The following is a 25,768-nucleotide window of genomic DNA, read 5'->3' as shown; positions in this document are numbered from 1 at the left end:
AACAAAATGTGGAATAAGTCCAGAAGGCACAGTATACCCCTCCATCACAGACTTAGGCTAAAACTTCAGTGGGGAGGGAGAGAGGGATCAAAAGAGCCATCCTTAGTTTAGCTTAGGCACCCCCTCTCCCCTTTTTGGAACAACCAGGACTCAGGAGGAAGGGAAGGCAGAACACCAACACATCTTACTCTTCCTTTCCCAGACTGTACCTCTGTGGGAGCAATAGCAGGGATGTGCCCATTAATCAGTGGTCTCATTTGCGTGGAGAAATCTCTGTACTCCCTGGCCATGTTCGAGGACATCAAAACAATGATACACCATGGGTAAATTGTGACTGACTGATCTACAAATAATATTGAGTAGTTATTTTTGATGCAAGGTGATTTTTATCAGTCAGTCAGTCACTATCTTTGCCACTGCAGCTGAAAAAGAATCCTAGGGGAAACACTGGTAGGGGTACCAGTACAGGGACGGAGAGGGAGGTTGGCATGGTAAATGTGCTAAAAACACAATGTTCCCTTCAGGACCTGGCACCTGAGCAAATGATGGAGGTTCATTTAAAATATCATCAAGACAACCACCTCAAGGACCAACCGAGGTAAAAAAATTCAACATTAAAACAAGCAGGCTTGCTGTATTAGACTCAAATGTCACATTCAAACATTCATATACAATATAGAAACAGCACACAGGAAGAAACAGTATCTTCCTAATCAACAGCTTTTCATTCAACTCATCACACATTATTTTTTAACCAGTTGAACAATGCACTTTTTAATTACTTACAATGAACTGTGGTAAGAAAATAACCATGTGCCATTGTCATCATCATCGCCTGTAGCTAATCTTTTTTACGACTAGCACCATGCAAAATTGTTAGAGCCACTGACTTTGGTCAATAAGGTCGACAAGGCCATGGGAATGTATGGAATGTAGACAAAAGTGAGATAGTGGTCCTTCTCAGTTCAACAACAACCAACACTAATGCTTTTGTATCTCAGACACTCTCAACTGCATCTTATCATCTGGCCCATAGAGATAATGCAGCCTTCAGGGGTGAGAGTAGGGGAAAGGCTCCAGAGTGGCACTGCATCTTATCATCTGGCCCATAGAGATAATGCAGCCTTCAGGGGTGAGAGTAGGGGAAAGGCTCCAGAGTGGCACTGCATCTTATCATCTGGCCCATAGAGATAATGCAGCCTTCAGGGGTGAGAGTAGGGGAAAGGCTCCAGAGTGGCACTGCATCTTATCATCTGGCCCATAGAGATAATGCAGCCTTCAGGGGTGAGAGTAGGGGAAAGGCTCCAGAGTGGCACTGCGGTCTAGGCACTGCATCTCAGTGCAAGAGGCGTCACTACAGTTTGAATCCAGGCTGTATCACATCCGGCCGTGATTGGGAGTTGGCCCAGCGTCATCCGGGTTTGGCTGGGGTAGGCCGTCATTGTCAATAAGAATTTGTTCTTAGCTGACTTCCCTAGTTAAATAAAGGTTCGATAAAATAAAACACATTTTTAAAATGGTGGGGCTCAGGATGCAGGCTTTCTGAGGCTGGTCTGGTCAGGCCAAGACGCTGCGTCTCTCCTGCCCCTCTCACTGATCTTTTGCTCCGACTGGTATCAAATAGAACTTGCATGAGTGCCAGGGTGAAACTGCACATGTCAAAGCCAGAAATACACTTGGGGAATTAGAGGCACTCCAGGTCTACCGGTCTCCTGCTGGCTACACAGACACACCCAGCACACACACACACAAATCAACAAGCAAATGAAGACACAGACCTACACACACAAGCATAAACACACAGAGGGACACGAACACAGCCTAGTAAGTTATTGATGTGAACCTGGTGACTGAGAAAGGGTTGTTACTCAAAAATGATTCAGTTACACAGTGATAGCCTCTGACTAACCAAGGCAGGAGAAGAAATTGACAGTAAATGGTCACTGAGTAGACAAACACATTGACACCAGTTGTGCAAATACAGAGTACATAACATGTACATAAAAGGTTGTTGCAATTAACATGAAGCACCTCATATACCTTCTAAGGAGTTTCCCCAAGAATGAGCATTTAGGATGTAAGCTTGTTTGTGTTGAGTCTGTGCCCTGTAAAATCTACTGCGATCTATGCTCAGTGATCTCATGGTATCTTCTATCTAATTATACAGTTTCAAAATGAACAAAAACATGCACCGCATGGCCACAAAAGTCTATAAAATCTCAACTGCCAGGACGTGAGTCTCATTTTGTGTCCTGTATGCAAATCTAGTTATACCAGTAATGTAGAAAACACGGGTGTTCTAGGCTTAGTGGGGGGAGTGATATTTAATACAAGTGTGTTACAATGTAGGCCCATCGTACAGCTACAGAAGTAGCATGAATTAAGCAGTGGCCTAATTCAAACATTAGCATAGCAACAATTCAGGTTGATGACTTTTCACTAGGCCATCAACTGAATCTTATTAACTGCTTATGAACATGGGGACGGCACACCAGTATCACCAGTAGTACATTTACCTCAATTACCATTATTTATCATCTACAATGTTTGTTTGGTTAAGGTAATTTCTGTTAATGCATTCAATATATTATTATTACAGTCTTACCGTTGTCATTGTAACAGTGGATACATTGCTTGCAGAGCGCACACCCGAGGCTACACTTGTGAGAAAAAAGTTTGGGTTTATTTCATTACATTTATTAGTTGTCAATTTATTAATTGTCTTTTGTTTGGAGCACTCCTGTCAATCTTGTGTAAGGACACACACCTGATTATGCATAGAAGTAGGCCTTGTCTACCTGGCCTGCGCGCAAATGTAGGCTTATAAATGTGCTAATTTGAGGATCTGATAGCATTTCTGATTGTCTTAACTCAGCATCACTGTGGAGCTTCTCAAAGTACTTTTTTCTTCACCTCAAACAGCAAGTAAGAAAAGTCTGTTCTTACATCCATTGAGAATGACAATAGTTCCTCAACATAACCTATTTGAAAAATCTTTGGGAACGTCCTAAAAAAAGGCCTACCTGAGTACTTCTTATCCCTTGCGCAAATAGTCTAAGCTGTCTGTCTGTAGCTCACTGATGTGGGAAACTGAGGGACCAGAATATTTTATACAATGCTGAAAGTTTGTACCAACTGAAGCTTGTGCTAGCAATGTTTCAAGTTCCTTGCAGACAGCCCACACATAGCCAATGTGATTGATAGGATATTTATTTGTATCAGGATATTTTCTACCTGCAGGCTGCAATGTTTTTATTTGTTGGTTTTATGTATGCTATTTTTACATATTGGCAATGGCAATAGAAAATTACTTTTAGATTTGTATAATTTTCAAAAGATAGAATTTTGATTAACCACATTATATTCATTTTGAGAATTGAAGACTTTGTTATAAATTAAATTAAACTGTTCCACGAAAATGGGTGTATGAAAAAAATCAGAACTGGCACACAGATCAGGAGAAATGGTACAATAACTTAGCACTCCAAATGAAAAAGTTTGCAGACCTCTGGTGTAGCCTATTACTGGAAACTTCAGGAGCATAAAGGCAGAATCTGCGAAGGCCAGCAACAGCGGGAGGAGGAGGGTTGGGAACAGGTGTTTTTATTCTGGTTAGACTACATTGATCTCTGGCTCCCTCTTTTTAATCACAGTGCTTAAAGCATCAGACAAGCTCAGTAGCCTACATATAGCGTAGTTGATGTTATTCAAACATAGGATGTGTCTATATATAGAAAAATTCACATTTTAAAATTTCAACCAATCGATTGTGTAAAGAGTGTAATAATTACATTTATCATGTTGATATCATCATGATAGGGCCCCGTGTTTTGGTTAATCATGTCACATAATATTTAAAGATGTTTTATTATATGTTGGCAGTGGCTGCAAGGTTAGATAGCAGTAATTTTCTGCAAACATATCCCTAATTGCTGATGGCAAGTATCAACATCATCAAGTGTCATGATGAACGAATGGCTTATAATAATATTATGAATGATTAACTTAAACTCATTACACACAGTAAGAGCAATATTAAGTGTAAACTAATCTGGTCAATGGTGAATAAGAGCTGTACACACACATGCTTCTGATCTTCATGTTTGTTGTTCCCAGAAAGGAAATTACAAAAACATGAGCACACTGTTACAGGCAGAACCAAAACAAGAAAATATAAAAGTTTGATAAGCTCCTGTGAGCACGCACACACGAACACACACACAGTGTTCTACAGGAGCACCATCGCACCCAACCCGCCAATATATAATTGGTACAGTTGTAAATGTGTATATATTATTTTATTTTTAGATTATTATTTCATTATTTGTATTATTGTTTTAATTCACTCTCTTTGACCTGCACTGTTGGAGATCAGAGGCTTCCACTGTACCCTGCAATCACATATGCAACCCTGTGCATGTGACTAAATAAACTATTTATTTATCTATCTACACTCTAGTTGAGCTTCCTGTCAACCCCTTCTTCCTAGAATCCCACTCAGTGCGGTGGAAAAATGTAGGCATTTTGTGACCCAAGGCCTTGATGCACCACAGGGTGAAGGAGCTCTCAAGTCCAACCCTCCTCACTACTGGCCTCCTATCACACTCCTTGATTACTCAGAATGTCTTCTGTGTGTATGTGTGATGATTTAAAAAAATCAGATGGAAAAATGTCTTCGGGATAGAACTAAATATATACAGAAGGTTAATTGTACACAAGGGGAAAATTGGAGATCCCACATAGATGTCCACTACATGAACAAAAGTATAGGGACACCTGCTCATTGAACATCTCATTCCAAAATCATGGCCATTAATATGGAGTTGGTCCCTCCTTTGCTGCTACAACAGCCTCCACTCTTCTTGGAAGGCTTTCCACTAGCTGTTGGAAGGCTTTCCACTACCTGCTTCCATTCAGCCACAAGAGCATTAGTCAGGTCAAGCACTGATGTTGGGCGATTAGGCCTGGCTTGCCAAAGGTTTTCGATGGGGTTGAGGTCAGGGCTCTGTGCAGGCCAGACAAATTCTTCCACACCAATCGACAAATCATTTCTGTATAGACCTCACTTTGTGCATGGGGGCATTTTCATGGTGAAATAGGAAACTGGTTGCCACAAAGTTGGAAGCACAGAATTGCCTACAGTAGAATGTCATTGTATGCTGTAGCGTTAATATTTCCCGTCACTGGAACTAAGGGGCCTTGCCTGAATAATGAAAAACAGCCCCAGACCATTATTCCTCCTCCACCAAACTTCACAGTTGGCACTATGCATTCGGGCAGGTAGCGTTCTCCTGGCATCCGCCAAACCAAGATTTGTAGGTCGGACTGCCAGATGGTAATGTGTGATTCATCCCTCCAGAGAATGTGTTTCCACTGCTCCAGAGTCCATTGGTGGCGAGCTTTACACCACTCAGCTGATGCATGGCATTATGCATGGTGAGCGTAGGCTACTCGGCCAAGGAAACCCATTTCATGAAGCTTCTGGCGAACAGTTCCTGCACGGACGTTGCTGCCAGAGGCAGTTTGGAACTCAATAGTGAGTGTTGCAAATGAAGACAGATCATTTTTACTTCAGCACTCGCCGGTCCCGTTCTGTGAGCTTGTGTGGCCTACCACTTCGTGGCTGAGCCTTGGTTGTGGCCTACCACTTCGTGGCTGAGCCTTGGTTGTTCCCTAGACCGGTTATTCCCAAACTGGGGTACGCAATGCCGTCGTGGGTACGCCAAATAAAAATGTGATTCACCTTTTCAAACAGTCCATTTGGATTTTCCACCGGGGCTATACATTTGGGTGATGCTTTTTTTCCTCGTCTGAGAAGTCTCGTTTCACTGCCAAAAATACAATTAATCCATCTAGTGTTCAGCGAAATAACAACACAATGTCCAATACAGGTAGCCTAGTCAAAATATTAACATCCAATCACATTAACCGTTACTCTCTCGCAGGAATTCCACTGACGGTCACGTATGTAGCCAAACGTTTTTTTTAAAAGCCCCGCGTCCATAGAGACACATACTAGCTCTACTGATAGTACTGCTACTACCAGCAGCACTACACCTGCACCTGTCGACGACAAGTTGTTCTACTGCCGCGGATATGGCTGGGACAATGCTGGGGTAAAAGGCCCAAAAAACTATACAGACAACACTGTTTCACGACGCATCAGTGACATGGAAGGAGATGTTTTGAAACAATTACTGCTTTGCATACAAGCCAGTGAATTCTATGCATTACAGCTGGATGAGTCAACAGACGTGGCGGGCCTGGCACAGCTCCTGGTATATGTCCATTACGTTTATGGGGGGTCAATTAAGGAAGACATCCTCTTCTGGAAACCAGGAGATGATCTTTTTAAAGTACAGGACAGCTTTGTGACATCAAATGGACTTTGGTGGTCAAGATGTGTTGGTATCTGTACTGATGGTGCAAAAGCCATGACAGGGAGACCTAGTGGAGTGGTAACGCGCATGCAAGCAGTTGCTCCCGACACCACTTGGATACACTGCAGCATCCACCGAGAGGCTCTTGCTGCCAAAGGAATGCCTGACAGCTTGAAAGACGTTTTGGACACTACAGTGAAAATGGTTAACTTTGTTAAAGCAAGGCCCCTGAACTCTCGTGTATTTTCTGCATTATGCAATGATATGGGCGGCGACCATGTAAGGCTTCTCCAACATACAGAAATGTGCTGGTTATCAAGGAGCAAAGTATTGACACGTTATTTGGAATTGAGTGACGAGCTTAAAGTTTTCTTTACTGACCATAAATTTCACTTGTCTGACCACTTGCATGATGACGAGTTTCTCACACGACTGGCCTATCTGGGTGACGTTTTTCTCGCCTGAATGATCTGAATCTAGGATTACGGGGACTCTCCGCAACTATATTCAATGTGCAGGACAAAATTGAGGCTATGATTAAGAAGTTGGAGCTCTTCTCTGTCTGCATTAACAAGGACAACACACAGGTCTTTCCATCACAGCTAGATTTTTTTGTTAGCAAATGAACTCAAGCTTACGAACATGTCAAATGTGATATAGAGAATCATCTGAGTGAGTTGGGTGCGCAATTACACAGGTACTTTCCCGAAACAGACAACACAAACAACTGGATTCGTTATCCCTTTCATGCCCTGCCTCCAGTCCACTTACCGATAGCTGAACAAGAGAGCCTCGTGGAAATTGCAACAAGCGGTTCTGTGAAAATTTAATTTAACCAAAAGCCACTGCCAGATTTCTAGTTAGGGCTGCGCTCAGAGTATCCTGCCTTGGCAAATTGCGCTGTCAAGACACTGATGCCTTTTGCAACCACGTACCTATGTGAGAGTGGATTCTCTCACATAGGTGCATGACAACTAAATACAGGCACAGACAGTGTGTGGAAATTGATCTAAGACTGAGACTCTCTCCAATACAACCCAACATTGCAGAGTTATGTGCATCCTTTCAAGCACACCCTTCTATTTAACCTGTGGTGAATTATTCACAATTTTTTGATGAACAAATAAGGCTTTATATGTAAGATGGCAAAATAAAGAGCAAAATAATTATTATTATTATTTGTTCCCTGGTCCTATAAGAGCTCTTTGTCACTTCCCACGAGCCGGATTGTGACAAAAACTCACACTCATTCTTATGTTTAATAAATGTATTGTATAGTGTGTGTGTGGCAGGCTTACAATGATGGCAAAAAACAACAGAGTGCACTGACCCTGGTGCTACTCAGCTCGAATATTAATATTTGAAGGGGTACGGGACTATAAAAAGTTTGGGAACCACTGCTCTAGACGTTTCCACTTCACAATAACAGCACTTACAGTTCACCAGGGCAGCTCTAGTAGGGCAGAAATTTGACCAACGGACTTGTTGGAAAGGTGGCATCCTATGACGGTGCAACTTTGGAAGTCACTGAGCTCTTCATTAAGGCCATTCTGCTGCCAATATTTGTCTATGGAGATTGCATGGCTGTGTGCTCGATTTTATACACCTGTCAGCAACGGGTGTGGCTGAAATAGCCAAATCCGCTAATTTTAAGGGGTGTCCACATACTTTTGTATATATTGTGTATATAGTGTATTTAAGCAATAAGGCACGAGGAGGTGTGGTATATGGCCAATATACCACATCTAAGGGCTGTTGTTATGCACGACGCAGAGTTCCTGGATATAGCCCTTAGCCGCGGTGTATTGTCTATATACCACAAGCCCCCAATGTGCCTTATTGGTATTATAAACTGGATACCAATGTAATTAGAACAGTAAAAAGTACTTTTTTGTCAAACCTGTGATATACCACGGCTTTCAGCCAATCAGCATTCAGGGCTCGAACCGCCCAGTTTATAAATAGCTTTAGCGTGGACATATCACATTCTGACCTCCAATTAAATCATCATCAAAATGTACTAGAATGTTAAATATTGATTGCAGGAAATAAAAAAAACACATCGCAACAGCAATACAACGCGGCATCAGGAGTAAAAGTATCAGACACAGCAAAGGTAAAAAAACATTTATTTAGCCTACTGTAATTTTGACGAGGGCCTGAACAGAATGTGAAATTGTGATGACAGGACTTTGAAAGGTTTAAGTTTTTTAAGGTTTAGACTGTCTCTGAGGGGTGTGACTAAAACTAACAGAGGGAGAAAGGATCCTAGCGCTACACATCTGTATATAGTATCTTCTGTGTGAGAAACAAGCTCAACAGGCTCAACAAACTTGGGCCAAACCCCAGTCTTAATGAAGGTAGACTATGTGCAGAATGCAGTCTAGGGGGTTCCTCTCCCTGGGCAAGATCCCGCTGTGGCACCTGACTTTGTCTATGTACAGATTCACCTTTTCAAACAGTCCATTTAGATTTTCCAATGGGGCTATACATTTGGGTGAGTTTTTTGCCCGTTTCACTGCCAAAAATGAAATTAAACCATCTAGTGTTCAGCGAAATAACAACACAATGTCAAATACAGGTAGCCTAGTCAAATAATTAACATCGAATCACATTAAGCATTACTCTTTCGCGGGAATTCCACTAACTGTCCGTATGTAGTCAAACTTTGCTGATGCTCATTCAGTTTACTCAAAAATGGATATATGGTTAAAAAAAAAGCCCCACGTCCATAGAGACACATACCAGCTCTACTGGTAGTACTGCTACTACCAGCAGTACTACTCCTGCACCTGTCGATGACACAAGTTGTTCTGCTTCCACGAGCACATCAATGCTGGCATCAGTAATTCTACATTTGTTGTTAGCCCAGCTAGCATGGACACTGACAGTTGTGAATCTGATGCAGCCAAAGACCTACTGCCCCTAACCCGGGAAAGCACCGAACAACAGACAGGGACGCTGGATCATCGAAGATGCGCAAATATGATGAATATTGATTTGGGGTTCACTTATATTGGGAATAGTGCCTTTCCTCAGCCCCAGTGTGTTATATGTGCAAAAGTAGTATCTCACAACTCGAGGAAACCTTCACTCTTGTGCTGACATTTAGAAACAAAACAAGCCAATTTGAAAAATAAGGCACAGGGTTTTTTTGAGCGAGAATTAAGACGACTTTTGAGTAGTGAGACATGTATAAAAGCAACAGATACTATTAATAAGAAGGGTCTAGAAGCGTCTTATAGAGGTCGACCGAATATGATTTTTCAACGGCGATACCAATTATTGGAGGACCAAAAAAAGCAGATACCAATTAATCGGCCGATTTTTAAAATGTATTTGTAATAATGACATTTAAAACAATACTGAATGAACACTTATTTTGACTTAATATAATATATCAATAAAAATCTATTTAGCCTAAAATAAGTAATGAAACATGTTCAATTTGGTTTAAATAATGCAAAAACAAAGTGTTGGAGAAGAAAGTAAAAGTGCAATATGTGCCATGTAAAAAAGCGAACATTTAAGTTCTTTGCTCAGAACATGAGAACATATGAAAGCTGGTGGTTCCTTTTAACATGAGACTTCAATATTCCAAGGTAAGAGGTTTTAGGTTGTAGTTAATATGGTATTTATAGGACTATTTCGCTCTATAGAATTTGTATTTCATATACCTTTGACTATTGGATGTTCTTATAGGCACTTTAGTATTGCCAGTGTAACAGTATAACTTCTGTCCATATCCTCGCCCCTACCTGGGCTCGAACCAGGAACACATCGACAACAGCCACCCTCGAAGCATCGTTACCCATCGCTCCACAAAATCCGCGGCCCTTGCAGAGCAAGGGGAACAACTACTCCAAGTCTCAGAGCAAGTGACGTTTGAAACGCTATTAGCTCGCACCCCACTAACTAGCTAGCCATTTCACATCGATTACACCAACTTAATCTCGGGAGTTGATAGGCTTGAAGTCATAAACAGCTCAAAAAACTATACAGACAATGTCTTCATCAAACAACACTGTTTCACGACGCATCAGTGACATTGCAGGAGATGTTTTGAAATTCTTACTGCTTCGCATACAAGCCAGTGAATTCTATGCGTTACAGCTGGATGAGTCAGACGTGGCGGGCCTGGCACAGCTCCTGGTATATGCCCGTTACGTTTATGGGGGGTCAATTAAGGAAGACATCCTCTTCTGCAAACCGGGAGAGGATATTTTTTAAGTACTGGACAGCTTTGCAAGCAGTTGCTCTGTCACACCCTGATCAGATTCACCTGTCCTTGTTATTGTCTCCACCCCCTCCAGGTGTCACTTGTTATCCCTGAGGTATTTCTACTTGTGTTTCCTGTCTCTCTGTGCCAGTTCGTCTTGTATGTTCCAAGTCAAACAGTATGTTTTTCCCGTGCTCCTGCCTTTTCTGTTCTCTTTTACTAGTCCTCACAGTTTTGACCCTTGCCTGTTCTGAACTCTGTACACGCCTGCCTGACCATTCTGCCTGCCCTGACCTCAAGCCTGCCTGCCACACTGTACCTCCTGGACTCTGAACTGGTTTTGATTTTTTGCCTGTCCAAGACCATTCTCTTGCCTACCCATCTTGAATATAATAAATAGCAAAGACTCAAACCATCTGCCTCCAGTGTTTGCATCTGGGTCTCGCCTTGTGCCCTGATATGCTCCCGATGCCACTTGGGTACACTGCAGCAAACACCGAGAGGCTCTTGCTGCCAAAGGAATGTCTGACAGCTTGAAAGACGTTTTGAACGCTACATTGAAAATGGTTAACTTTTTAACTTTGCTTTAACAAAGTTAACCATTTTCAATGTAGCGTTCAAAACATCTTTCAAGCTGTCAGACATTCCTTTGGCATGTCTGTCCCCCCTCGTGTATTTTCTGCAATATGCAATGATATGGGCAGCAACCATGTAACGCTTTCACAACATACAGAAGTGCCCTGGTTATCACTGACCCTGGTGCTAAAGGGGGTATGCTTGAAGGGGTACACGGGACTATAAAAATCACTGATCTACTGTAAGCGAAGTGGATTTACACCATGTAACACAATCGCAGAATTTCATATTGGGTCCCTGATCTATACAACACCGAAATGCTTAATTATGGATATAAATGTCATTCTCTTCATGGTGATGTATCCTAAATAGGTACACAATGGTAGAAATATGCAATATCCTCCTTTACATATTTGAGTACTATTCTACACACTAGCTTTCTCGAGGTGCTGAAACCCTCTATTCTCAACCACCGGCTATAAACCAAACACTATAAAAAACATAAACATAGCCTACCTATGGCTCTTGTAATTCCTTTGGCCAAGGGCCTCCCGTGTTGGGCAGTGGTCTAAGCTGTGCCACTAGAGATTCTGGGTTCGAGTCCAGGCTCTGTCGTAGCCGGCCGCGACCAGAGACACATGGGGCGGCGCACAATTGGCCCAGCGTAGACCTGGTTAGGGGAGGGTTTGGCCGGCAAGGATGTCCTTGTCCCATCGCGCACTAGCGACTCCTGTGGCGGGCCAGGCTCAAAGCACGCTGACATGGTCGCCAGGTGTACAGTGTTTCCTCAGACACATTGGTGCGGCTGGTTTCTGGGTTAAGTGGGCATTGTGTCAAGAAGCAGTGTGGCTTGGTTGGGTTGTGTTTCGGAGGACGCACAGCTCTTGACCTTCGCCCGAGTCTGTACTGGAGTTGCAGCGATAACGCAAGACAGTAACTACCAATTGGATACCACAAAATTGGGGAGAAAAACGGGTTAAAATTGTACAAATAAAAAATAATGAAAAGTACAAATCAAATTTTAGAAAATCCTTCGGACAGGTCAGAAGCAGCTGCCAAGGGCTGCTTGAATACAGAGGGGAGATGATGTGTTGTTGTTTGTTTGCGGTTCCATCTTGCTCCGGTATACTGGGGAGATGTTGGCGTATATGTTTCAACATATTTGAGGTGTTGGCAGCTCGTTGAGCATGGCGACATACCGTTAACGTTTTACCCACAACTGTCTGTCCATCGGCAGTTTAATTTACTTGGAAGCCAAAATGTTGAACAAAACTGGAGATTTAAACGATGATGAATTCTGGTTCTGGTCCAATTCTGGTTTATCGACCCCATCACTCGGCATCATACAGAACTAGTTATTTAAAAAAATAAAAGTTTACCATTATTTAACTAGGCAAGTCAGTTAAGAACAAATTCTTATTTACAATGATGGCCTACTAGGGAACAGTGGGATAACTGCCTTGTTCAGGGGCAGAATGACAGATTTTTATCTTGTCAGCTCGGGGATTCGATCCAGCAACCTTTGTTACTGGCCCAACACTCTAACCACTAGGCTACCAGCCGCCCGCTGTAACTCACAAAAGGATAGTTCGAAATACGCTAGGCTCTAGTTGTTACATTTAATAATGGACCCGGAGAGGATGGCTGCCGTCTTATTGGCTCTTATTAACCAACCGTGCTATTTTGTTTGTTTTTTCCCATTGTTTGTAATTTATTTTGTACATAATGCTGCTGCTACCGTCTCTTATTACCGGCCCTCATCCCAGTCATTCGCAGGAGAAAGACACAGATTTTGTGAAAGGAGATTGGTTTCACGGATTCCCCAGGTACTGCTGCTCATTCCGTGCACCAGTTCCGGAGGTCTACATCACCGGCCTCTAGGCGTCACTGAACTGTTACTTTACGCACACCTGATTCCCATTCCCCCTGTTTAGGGGGAATGTGCCCTTTGTTCACCATTGTTTTGTCAGTTCTTATTCCCATGTCCTTGGTCTGTGAGTACCTGTGCTTTGTTATTTCGGCTTTCGTGCTGCGTGTATTGTGCAGTTGTTATTACGGGTTTCTTCCCGTGTATTGTTGTGCATTTGTTATTACGGGTCTCGCCCGTGGAGTGTATTGCGGGTCTCGTCCTGTGTATTAATTAGAGGTTTAACCTTGCTCTTTTGTTTGGGTTACATCCCTGTGTGTTTGTTTTGGGCTTCATCCCCGTGCCTTTTCATGGCATGTTGTATATTTTGGGTGGCGTATTAAACCCCCCTATTACGAATTCCTGCGCCTGTCTCCAATAATTTATACAATTCACGTATGTCCTACCAATGGGACATTAAAAACTGTAAAATCGTATGTTTCACGAGTCGTGGCTAAGCGATGACATTAATAACATACAGCTGGCGGGTTAAACACTATCGGCAGGATAGTACAGCAGCCTCTGGTGAGACAAGGGGTGGCGGTCTGTGTATATTTGTAAACAGCTGGTGCATGGTATCTAAGGAAGTCTCTAGCTATTGCTTGCCTGAGGTAGAGTATCTAATGATAAGCTGTAGACCACACTTTCTACCTAGAGAGTTTTCATCTGTATTTTTCTTAGATGTCTACATACCACCACAGACATCTAAGACCGCACTCAATGAGCCGTATACCGCCATAGGCAAAAAGGAAACCGCTCATCCAGACGCGGCGCACCTAGTGGCCAGGGACTTCAATGCAAGGAAACTTACATCAGTTTTACCTCATTTCTGTCAGCATGTTAAATTTGCAACCAGAGGGGAAGAAAAGAAAACTCTGGACCACCTTTATTCCACACACAGAGACATGTACAAAGCTCACCACCGCCCTCCATTTGGCAAATCTGACCATAATTCAATCCTCCTGATTCCTGCTTACAAGCTAAAATTAAAAGCAGGAAGCACCCGTGACTAGGTCAATAAAAAGTGGTCAGATGAAGCAGATGCTAAACTACAGGACTGTTTTGCTATCACAGACTGGAATATGTTCCGGTATTCCTCCGATGGCATTGAAGAGTACAGCACATCAGTCATTGGCTTCATCAATAAGTGCATTGATGACATCGCCTCCACAGTGACTGTACATACATACCCCAACCAGAAGCCATGGATTACAGGCAACATCCACACTGGCCTAAAGGCTAGAGCTGCCGCTTTCAAGGAGCGGGACTCCAACCCGGAAGCTTATAAGAATTCCCGCTTTGCTCTCCAACGAACCATTAAACAGGCAAAGCATCAATAAAGGACTAAGATCGAATAAAACTACACCGGCTCTGACGCTCGTCGGATGTGGCAGGGCTTGGAAATTATTACAGACTACAAAGGGAAGCACAGCCAAGAGCTGCCCAGTGACACGAGCCTACCAGACGAACTAAATTACTTATATGCTCGCTTCGAGGCAAGTAACACTGAAACATGCATGAGAGCATCAGCTGTTCCGGACAACTGTGTGATCACGCTCTTTGTAGCCGATGTGAGTTAGACCTTTAAACCGTTCAACATTCACAAGGCCGCAGGGCCAGATGAATTACCAGGATGTGTACTCCGAGCATGCGCTGACCAACTGGCAAGTGTCTTCACTGACATGTTCAACCTCTCCCTGTCGGAGTGCTATTCATTGAAGAGCTCAGCGTTCAACACCATAGTGCCCTCAAAGCTCATCCCTAAGCTAATGACCCTGGGACTAAACACCTCCCTCTGCAACTGGATCCTGGACTTCTTGACGGGCCGCCCCCAGGTGGTAAGGGTAGGTAACAACACATTATCCACGCTGATCCTCAACACGAGAGATGATTGTGGACTACAGGAAAAAGAGGACTGGACACGCCCCCATTCTCAACGACGAGGCTGTAGTGGAGCAGATTGAGAGCTTCAAGTTCCTTGGCATCCACATCACCAACAAACTAACATGGACCAAGCACACCAAGACAGTTGTGAAGAGGGCACGACAAAACCTATTCCCCCTCAGGAGACTGAAAAGATTTGGCAAGGGTCCTCAGATCCTCAAAAGGTTCTACAGCTGCACCATCGAGAGCATCCTGATGGATTGCATCACTGCCTGGTATGGCAACTACTCGGCCTCCGACCGCAAGGCACTACAGAGGGTAGTGGGTACGGCCCAGTACATCACCGGGCCAAGCTTCCTGCCATCCAGGACCTCTATACCAGGCACCTAGTCATAGACTGTTCTCTCTGCTTCTGTACGGCAAGCGGTACCGGAGCGTCAAGTCTAGGTCCAAGAGGCTTCTAAACAGCTTCTACCCCCAAGCCATAAGACTCCTGAACATCTAATCAAATGGCTACCCAGACTGTTTGTATTGCCCCCCTCCACCTCTTCTATGCTGCTGCTACTCTCTGTTAATATCTATGCATAGTCACAACATCTCCTCGACCAACCGGGGCCCCCGCACATTGACTCTGTAACGGTACCCACTGTATGTAGCTTCGCTATTGTTATTTTACTGCTGCCCTGTAATTATTTCTTACTTTTATTTTTGTTGTACTTTCTTAAAACTCCATTGTTGGTTAAGGGCCTGTAAAGTAAGCATTTCACTGTAAGGTCTATCTATACCTGTTGTATTCAGCGCATGTGACAAATACATTTATTAGATTTTTAACAAAATAGCCTGAATCACCAGATTTACTCAAGATGCATAGGCCTACAACCGTGTAGGCATAGCCTATAGACCAAGTGTTTTTATTTTGTAAATATGCCGTTTTTTTATGTATTCCTTCCGGTTCACAGTGTGGACCAAACTGAGGCTCCCGTAATGAACGGGTCGGTATGAATATGTGTACCATTACACCACAACAATCAAGTGAGAGTGAGGAGTTTCCCTGGATCAGTGGGTATTAGTGGTTATCCTGATGGCTATAATAGATCTTCTTCACCTCAAGTCCTCCTCCCCCTTAAAGCAAAGATTCACCCGTTTTTTATGTTATATCGTTTTTGGGCATCTCTGAGCGATGTTCTATCGATTCCCGGGGTCATTTCATTTTCCATGTGTGTCTGAGCTCTTGCCATTCACGTTGGGCAGAAATACAGCCGGTATGACGCAAAATGCATCACTGGCTGTATTTCTGTATTTTGAAAGTTCTTTATCATGAAAACTACTTGATTGCAGGCTTGCAAAACATTTTAGGACTGCATCAACAGTGCACTAATGAAACAAATACCAAAAGATAGTTTGAGTGGAATTGTATTTATTTTAAGTATCATCAAACACCACTCCAGGGGTTGGGGAACACAGTAATCTCAGCCTCATGATACAGGGAAAAATTGAAGTGAGAAGATTGAGAAGATTGTGAGAAGATACCCAGTGACTAACTTTCCTTTTCACACTTTATGCTGTTATAAATCAGTTTCTCTGACATGTGCTTTGAACAGGGAACGCAAACATAACAATCTGCAGCGTATAATGAAGCTGAACTACCTGTCCATGCATCTGGGTGTGCACTGGGGAAGTAAAGGCAAAGATATGCCACGAAATCAATTCAGACAGCAAAAAATGTACATACTATTTATTTCAAGTCGCCTATTGCATTTGGCTTTGTTGTCACTCTCTTTAGGGATACTGAATTAAGTAAAAATGACTGTAAATCAGGATACAAAACAAGTTCCCACAAGCCCAGCATGAAGGATAATTGATCTGTGCAAAGATCCTGTGCACATAACAAAACACACATCAACACCTACAGAGTTCTCAAAATAACAACTTGCCATTTAAGAATCTAGTGCGCCTGTCGTCCATTTTTGAAAGGCAGGAATTCCACTGTTTACAACATCCTAAAAATAAAAAGCTGTGTAATAACAGTTTCCTCACATCTCCTCAAAGTAGCCTATGCACTTTTAATCCCTTTATCTATTTCTGGCAGTAGACGTGTATTGTTGATGTCATTGTGCGTGAGGGGGACATCAGTTCTATCAGTGAGTTGATGGTGTATGGCTGGAGTGATGCCATGTTGTCCTTTACACAGGCCTGAGAGGGAGTCACCATCAGTCTTCACAACCTGCTACAGTAGGGGGGTTCAGCTACTTTGTCAACCAAATAATTAAAGAGAAACCTGCGCCTTTTGGCCCAACAAGCATACAGTTGCAGAAAGAATGTGAATGTTTTCAGTACAGTGGCACAGAGAGTGGGTAGTGTGCCGTGGTAGTGCGGCCTCCCTCCAGAACAGTGGCACTGCGTCAGGGCTGCCCTTCAGTGCAGAGCCACCATATGGGCAGCAGTGGTCACAGGCCTCTGTCAGCACTGGAGAGTGAGTCACACTGGCCTCAATTACAGTAGACTGGGGAGAGCACCTCACCATAGAAGCCCACAGAACCTGATCAACTGACAGCTGCATTAAGAGACATGGTCAGGAATTCACATATTAAGAGGCATTGATGGACAAACAGCACACTATTTCTCTTTCTCTTCTTTATTTGTTTGTTGACAGACAAATAAAGTGGAATAAATGTGCAGGTGATGCTGCAGTCAGAGTTTATTAGTTTTATTTTTTTTTATTTTTCAGACTGACGAGAGACCATTACAAAACCTGGACGAAAAACCCAAGATCACTCAAAGAGACTACCATATGTGACTGCTCCAATCAATATCATTACTACCCTGTTATAAAAAAACAGGCACAGTTCAGCTGCAAACCTTGTTGGAAAATACATCATGTGAAAATAGAAGATGACAAACTATGAACACAGCAACTCAGATGGGCCACAGTGTCAGAAGATAACTGACTAATATTTACAACCTAAACGACAAAAGAACAACACAAAGGGCAACCTGCAACAGCTCTCAATATTGTTGAGATAAGCATGGGTTGGGCACTTGCATGATGAATCAGTACTGAATCCGTAGCTGCAGATACCTCAAGAAAAGAAAGGTACAGTGGAAAGGTACATACAGTATGTTGCAACATGGTACTCGTGGTTAGAGCGTTGGGCCAGTAACCGAAAGCTGACAAGTTAAAAGCTGTCGTTCGTTCCCTGAGCAAGCCAGGTAACCCACTGTTCCCCCGGCACCTCTCTCTTTCAGAGGGGTTGGGTTAAATGCGGAAGACACATTTCAGTTGAAGGAATTCAGTTGCATAACTGACTAGGTATCCCCCTTTCCCAATCGGCGAAAATGTCAAAGTTACCCAAACAGGCTCATTTTTAAATCACTCAATGGCAACAAGTAATCCACAAAAACCAGACATAGGGAACTGTTTTTCGTGTTATAATGCATTTCTTTTCAACAGCATACAACAAATCCAGAGTTGTTGACTAACTCTCTCCTGCATTAGTTGATCTCTTGTGTGCTGATAAAGAGATTGTAGATAGTGGTAACAATGTAACAAGTCAAGGGAATCAAGCATGATTCTACTGCATCGCATCATTCACCTACTACTAGACAGACATCTCTGATCGTGAGCTATTGAGAGAATAATGAACACTGCATATGCAATTGGATTTTGAATTGCTGCGGTCTGTGGAGGAAATTATTGAAATTGTTCCGCGCTTTTCACTGTGACCCAAAGTAAACCCACCATCTTTACACAAGTCAGTTACCTAGCAACATCGCGACATGGTAATCACAAATTGATGGCTCGCAATGCTCATCACATGCATAAAAAGGATGCGCACTCGCACGCTGAAATAGAATACTGCTTAGGACTTACCCAAAATCAAAGTTAATTGGCCGTTCCCTCTCGGTCACGAGCGCGTTTTGGTTCCTCTGTGGGATACTCAGCAGACATAGAAAATAAAAAGTGCCATTACTTGCCAGCTTGAAATGTTACAATGTAGCCAACAATTAATTTAGTCCGTTTCCTTTCCGTTGTCTTGAGGACGTTTGATAGTTGAACTACTTCATGTAAACAGGAATTAGGGACAGCCTCGGGTCATCATCTTTCTTGAGCTGCATCCAAGTCCTCACATTTCCTTGAACAAATAACTACGTTGGCCCCAAACTGTATGGTAGTAAACCGATAAAAAGCGGGGTCAAGTATTGACAACCGACGGAAAATCCATATAGTCTACTAAAACGTTATTGTTTCCAGTAGTAATTCACACGCGAGTTGCCTTCATCACTTCAGTTAACGCTCAAGCGAAAAAGACGCTCTGGATTCAAACACCGGTAAAACCGAAGTCCGTAAATCCACTTGAAGCAAGAGTATTGCGACAATATGGTGAAGATACTCGCAATCCTGAGCTTCTGAGGGTTGCCTCTAGTCTTGTTTGCTGTGAACGTGAACCACAACTATGAATTTGCTTCCTTCTCGAGCTCAGGCCAAATGGAATGCGCCCCCTGTTGGCCAAATGCTCGTACATTGGCCAAATGCTCCGCAAACGGAAATGTGTTACCTCTGGTTATTTCAGCCATTCCCATGGGTAAAGAATAGGGTTTGGGGAAAAACTCCGGAAAATGAAGTCAGGTTTAGGAGATCCTATGCGTTAGTTAACATGAGCTTTATGCATTATGAGGCTTTTATGTGCTTTATTTATTACATAAATGCTTAAAAAATGCACAAAAAGTGACATTAGCTGATGAAGATTATCTCCTAAACCTGTGTTTACCACATACCTGATTTTTGGCGTTAATCCAAAAACCCCTCCAAAAACACCATTCGTTTCCCAATAGGTTTTGTACAAAGACCCATGGCGGAGTTACTGCGTACAAAAAGATGCCATTACTATTTCTCTCTATATGATGCATTCTTACGAAGGAAAAATGAAGGTTGTGCATACGACAGTGAAATAAGGCTTAACATTAAATTCAAATAATGTAAAATCTATTCAATTGGTATAGAGTACCACAGTATGATTCAAAATACCCATAAACCTAGAGGACACGCAAGGAAATGATTCCAATCATTTTTCCAGCATTAATTTTAGAAACACTTCAAATAAGGGCTGTGTTTTGTGTAGGTTTACCCTGGTGTGATGTTTAGATAACTGTGTAAACCTCTCTAGGACAAGGTGTCTTTTATCACTATATTCACCTTTATTTACCCCGCCCAAAAATAAAATGCTAATTAGCTTCTAATGTAGCTATCATAAAGAACTACAAATGCCATGATGATCTGAATGGAGGCAAAAGTAAGAATCTCTGGAATAACTATCAAATGTTAGCTAAAGTGTTAATTAATAAATAGGCTACAGTTTTTCAAATGGACAATTATGTGAACTGTCTTCAGCTAGTTTTAAGTTGACACAATACCCGTTGGCAAAGGTATCAGCTAGAGATGACATGCAGGAGCTTGCAGGGATTTGTAGTTTTGCACGATGTCTAGTTTGACGCTAATTCGCATTTTCGAATCTGAGAGTAAATAGAGCCGAATATAGTGATAAAAGTCACCTTGTCCGAGAGATTTACATGGTTATTAAAATGTCACACCACGGTTAGTCTACACAAAACACAGCCCTTATTTGAAGTATTTCTAATATCCCCAATGGGAAAATGAACGGTGGAAAAACTATTGGTTTGATTGGTATTATGACACCTCCACAGTGGTGCTCTACAGGAAGCAGCATGAAAACCCAGCCTACAGTTGATGGTGACCATATATATATCTCTGACTGCATACAGGGTAAGGAAACAAATATGTAATTTTGGAATATGGGTGAACTATCCTTTTAAAAGCCAAAAGAAACCATAAAGTAAAGTGAAATATTTGGAAATCTGGTCTCTTTTCCTTTGTATACGCTTAATGTTGAATGCTTTAAAACAAGATGGGGCCTTGCAGTCACATGTTGCATTGTTTATAGCCAGACCTTTATATATACAGTCTATGAGCCAGACCCACAGAAACCTTCTCACTTGTGTGATATAATATGGATGCAACAGATATGAGAATCAAGCTCCTTCTAAACAAAACTGAGAATCACCTGTTCCGATCTTTTGGTGGTGTCTAAAGGAATAGTACTCTATTATCAACCTTGAAAATTGCATTGGTCTTAGACGCCCTCAGCCCAAGCCTGTTCACTCGCCTACCATTTAGAAGGCGGAGACAGTACAGGTGCATGAAAGCTGGGACCGAAAGACTGAAAAACAGCTTCTATGTCCAGGCCACAAGACTGTTAAATAGTCACTACTTGCCGGCTTCTGCCCAGTACCCTGTCCTGAACCTTAGTCACTGTTACTAGCTGGATATCACCGGTACTCTACCCTGCACCTTAGAGACTTCTGCCCTATCTACATATTCAGCTAACACTGGTCACTTTAATAATGTTTACATACTGTTTTACCCACTTCATATGTGCTGTATATACTATTCTAGTCAAGGCTCATCCTATATAACTACTGCTATACACACCACTATATACAATACACAGTGCATTTGGAAAGTATTCAGACCCTTGACTTTTCCACATTTTCCCACGTTTTAGAAATGTTTGCAAATGTATTAAAAATAAAAACTGGAAATATCAGATTTAGATAAATATTCTGACCCTTTACTCAGTACTTTGTTGAAGCACCTTTGGCAGCAATTACAGCCTTGAGTCTTCTGAGGTATGACGCTACAAGTTTGGCACACCTGTTTTTGGGGAGTTTGTCCCATTCTTCTCTGCAGTACCTCTGAAGCTCTGTCAGGTTGGATGGGTAGCGTCGCTGCACCACTATTTTCAGGTTTCTCCAGAGATGCTCAATCGGGTTCAAGTCTGGGCTCTGGCTGGGCCACTCAAAGACATTCAGAGACTTCTGCGTTGTCTTGGCAGTGTGCTTAGGGTTATTGTCCTGTTGGAAACAAAAATAAAAATGCAACACGCAACAATTTCTAAGATTTTACTGAGTTACAGTTCATATAAGGAAATCAGTCATTTGAAATGAATTCATTAGGCCCTAATCTATGGATTTCACATGACTGTGCAAGGGCGCAGTCATGGGTGAGCATAGGCCTACCCACTGGGGAGCCAGGACCAGCCAATAAGAATTTGTTTTCCCCAACAAAAGGTCTTTATTACAGACAGTAATACTCCTCAGCACCCTGTCAGACGATCCTGCAGGTGAAGAAGCCAGATGTGGAGGTCTTGGTCTGGCGTGGTTACACGTGGTCTGCGGTTGTGAGGCCGGTTGGACGTACTGCCAAATTCTCTAAAATGACGTTGGAGGCAGCTTATGGTAGAGAAATTAACATACAATTTTCTGGCAACAGGTCTGATGGACATTCCTGCAGTCAGTATGCGAATTGTAAGGTTCTTCAAAACATGAGACATCTGTAGTATTGTGTTGTGTGACAAAACTGCACATCTTAGATTGGCCTTTTATTGTCCCCAGCACAAGGTGCACCTGTGTAATGATCACGCTCTTTAATCAGCTTTTTGATATGCCACACCTATCAGGTCTACAGATTATCTTGGCAAAGGAGAAATGATCACTAACAGGAATGTAAACAAAATTTGTTGTCAAAATTTGAGATAAACACGCTTTTTTGTGTGTATGGAACATTTTGAGGATCTTTTTTTTATTTTTTTTAATAAATCCAGCTCTGTCCATTTGGTTGTTGATCAATGCTAGACAGACATTTTCAAGTCTTGCCATAGATTTTCAAGCATTTCAAAACTGTATCTAGGCCACTCAGGAACATTCAATGTCATCTTGGTAAGCAACTCCAGTGTATATTTGGCTTGAGTTTCAGGTTATTGTCATGCTGTAAATTGAATTATTCTCCCAGTGAAAGTTGGAATGCAGCCTGAACCAGGCTTTCCTCTAGGATTTTGCCTGTGTTTAGCTCTATTCCACTTCTTTTCATCCTAAAAAAACTCCCTAGTCCTTGCCGATGAAAAGCATACCCATAACATGATGCAGCCTCCCGGGTGGCGCAGTGGTTATGGGCGCTGTACTGCAGCGCCAGCTGTGCCATCAGAGACTGGGTTTGCGCCCAGGCTCTGTCGTAACCGGCAGCGACCGGGAGGTCCGTGGGGCGACTCACAATTGGCCTAGCGTTGTCCGGGTTAGGGAGGGCTTGGCCGGTAGGGATGTCCTTGTCGCACTGTGTTTCCTCCGACACATTGGTGCGGCTGTCTTCCGCGTTGGATGCGCGCTGTGTTAAGAAGCAGTGCGGCTTGGTTGGGTTGTGTATCGGAGGACGCATGACTTTCAACCTTCGTCTCTCCCGAGCCCGTACGGGAGTTGTAGTGATGAGACAAGATAGTAGCTACTAAAAAACAATTGGATACCATGAAATTGGGGAGAAAAAGGGGTAAAATTAAAAAAAGTAAAAAAGTAAACAAATATGGAGATACATACAATACAACATGTATTGTGTTGGATATGCCCCAAACATAACTTTGTATTCAGGACACAAAGATACAAAGATAATTTCTTTGCCATATTTTTTGCAGTTTTACTTTCGTGCCTTATTGCAAACAGGATGCATGTTTTGGAATATTTTTGTTCTGTACAGGCTTCCTTCTATTCACTCAGTCAATTAGGTTAGTATTGTGGAGTAACTACAATGTTGATCCATCCGTTTCCGGCAGCTGAGGTGAAGGTGAAATCCCTGAGCGGTTTCCTTCCTTTCCGGCAGCTGAGTTATGAGAGATGCCTGTATCTTTGTAGTGACTGGGTGTATTGATTCACCATCCAAAGTGTAATTATTAACTTCACCATGCTCAAAGGGATATTCAAGGTTTAATTTTTTTCTATCTACCAATCAATAGGCCCCTTCTTCGTGAGACAATGTAAAACCTCCCTGGGCTTTGTGGTTGAATCTGCTTGAAATTCACTGCTCGACTGAGTGACTTTATAGATAATTGTGTGTTTGGGGTACAGAGATGAGGTACAGTGCCTTGCGAAAGTATTCGGCCCCCTTGAACTTTGCGACCTTTTGCCACATTTCAGGCTTCAAACATAAAGATATAAACCTGTATTTTTTTGTGAAGAATCAACAACAAGTGGGACACAATCATGAAGTGGAACGACATTTATTGGATATTTCAAACTTTTTTAACAAATCAAAAACTGAAAAATTGGGCGTGCAAAATTATTCAGCCCCTTTACTTTCAGTGCAGCAAACTCTCTCCAGAAGTTCAGTGAGGATCTCTGAATGATCCAATGTTGACCTAAATGACTAATGATGATAAATACAATCCACCTGTGTGTAATCAAGTCTCCGTATAAATGCACCTGCACTGTGATAGTCTCAGAGGTCCGTTAAAAGCACAGAGAGCATCATGAAGAACAAGGAACACACCAGGCAGGTCAGAGATACTGTTGTGAAGAAGTTTAAAGCCGGATTTGGATACAAAAAGATTTCCCAAGCTTTAAACATCCCAAGGAGCACTGTGCAAGCGATAATATTGAAATGGAAGGAGTATCAGACCACTGCAAATCTACCAAGACCTGGCCGTCCCTCTAAACTTTCAGCTCATACAAGGAGAAGACTGATCAGAGATGCAGCCAAGAGGCCCATGATCACCCTGGATGAACTGCAGAGATCTACAGCTGAGGTGGGAGACTCTGTCCATAGGACAACAATCAGTCGTATATTGCACAAATCTGGCCTTTATGGAAGAGTGGCAAGACGAAAGCCATTTCTTAAAGATATCCATAAAAAGTGTCGTTTAAAGTTTGCCACAAGCCACCTGGGAGACACACCAAACATGTGGAAGAAGGTGCTCTGGTCAGATGAAACCAAAATTGAACTTTTTGGCAACAAAAAAAGCAACACAGCTGAACACACCATCCCCACTGTCAAACATGGTGGTGGCAGCATCATGGTTTGGGCCTGCTTTTCTTCAGCAGGGACAGGGAAGATGGTTAAAATTGATGGGAAGATGGATGGAGCCAAATACAGGACCATTCTGGAAGAAAACCTGATGGAGTCTGCAAAAGACCTGAGACTGGGACGGAGATTTGTCTTCCAACAAGACATTGATCCAAAACATAAAGCAAAATCTACAATGGAATGGTTCAAAAATAAACATATCCAGGTGTTAGAATGGCCAAGTCAAAGTATAGTAGACCTGAATCCAATCGAGAATCTGTGGAAAGAACTGAAAACTGCTGTTCACAAATGCTCTCCATCCAACCTCACTGAGCTCGAGCTGTTTTGCAAGGAGGAATGGGAAAAAATGTCCGTCTCTCGATGTGCAAAACTGATAGAGACATACCCCAAGCGACTTACAGCTGTAATCGCAGCAAAAGGTGGCGCTACAAAGTATTAACTTAAGGGGGCTGAATAATTTTGCACGACCAATTTTTCAGTTTTTGATTTGTTAAAAAAGTTTGAAATGTCCAATAAATGTCGTTCCACTTCATGATTGTGTCCCACTTGTTGTTGATTCTTCACAAAAAAATACAGTTTTATATCTTTATGTTTGAAGCCTGAAATGTGGCAAAAGGTTGCAAAGTTCAAGGGGGCCGAATACTTTCGCAAGGCACTGTATTTATTCAAAAATCATGTTAAACACTATTATTGCACACAGAGTGAGTCCATGCAACTTATGTGACTTGTTAAGCACATTTTTAATCCTGAACATATTTAGGCTTGCCATAACAAAGGTATTGAATAATTACTGACTCAAGTAATTTAAGCTTTTATTTTATAAATCATTTGTAAAAATGTTGAATACAAAAAATCTGCTTTGACATTATGGGGTATAAAAT

At 42.3% G+C, this 25,768-nt stretch overlaps 1 protein-coding gene across 2 annotated transcripts in view; it reads right to left on the bottom strand.

The window, feature by feature from the left end:
• Nucleotides 1-19,447, bottom strand: part of LOC110536071 (membrane-associated phosphatidylinositol transfer protein 2) — an 88,719-nt gene extending 69,272 nt beyond the window's left edge. For both annotated transcript variants that reach the window (XM_036935919.1, XM_036935920.1), the window contains exon 1: nucleotides 18,837-19,447. The gene's annotated coding sequence lies outside the window, so the exon portion shown is untranslated. The remainder of the gene's footprint in view (nucleotides 1-18,836) is intronic.
• Between the last annotated feature and the right edge of the window lie 6,321 nt (nucleotides 19,448-25,768).

This window comes from Oncorhynchus mykiss, chromosome 11 (genome assembly GCF_013265735.2).
Source record: "Oncorhynchus mykiss isolate Arlee chromosome 11, USDA_OmykA_1.1, whole genome shotgun sequence".
Lineage (NCBI taxonomy): Eukaryota > Metazoa > Chordata > Actinopteri > Salmoniformes > Salmonidae > Oncorhynchus > Oncorhynchus mykiss.
This window is presented reverse-complemented; position numbering and strand designations above follow the sequence as displayed.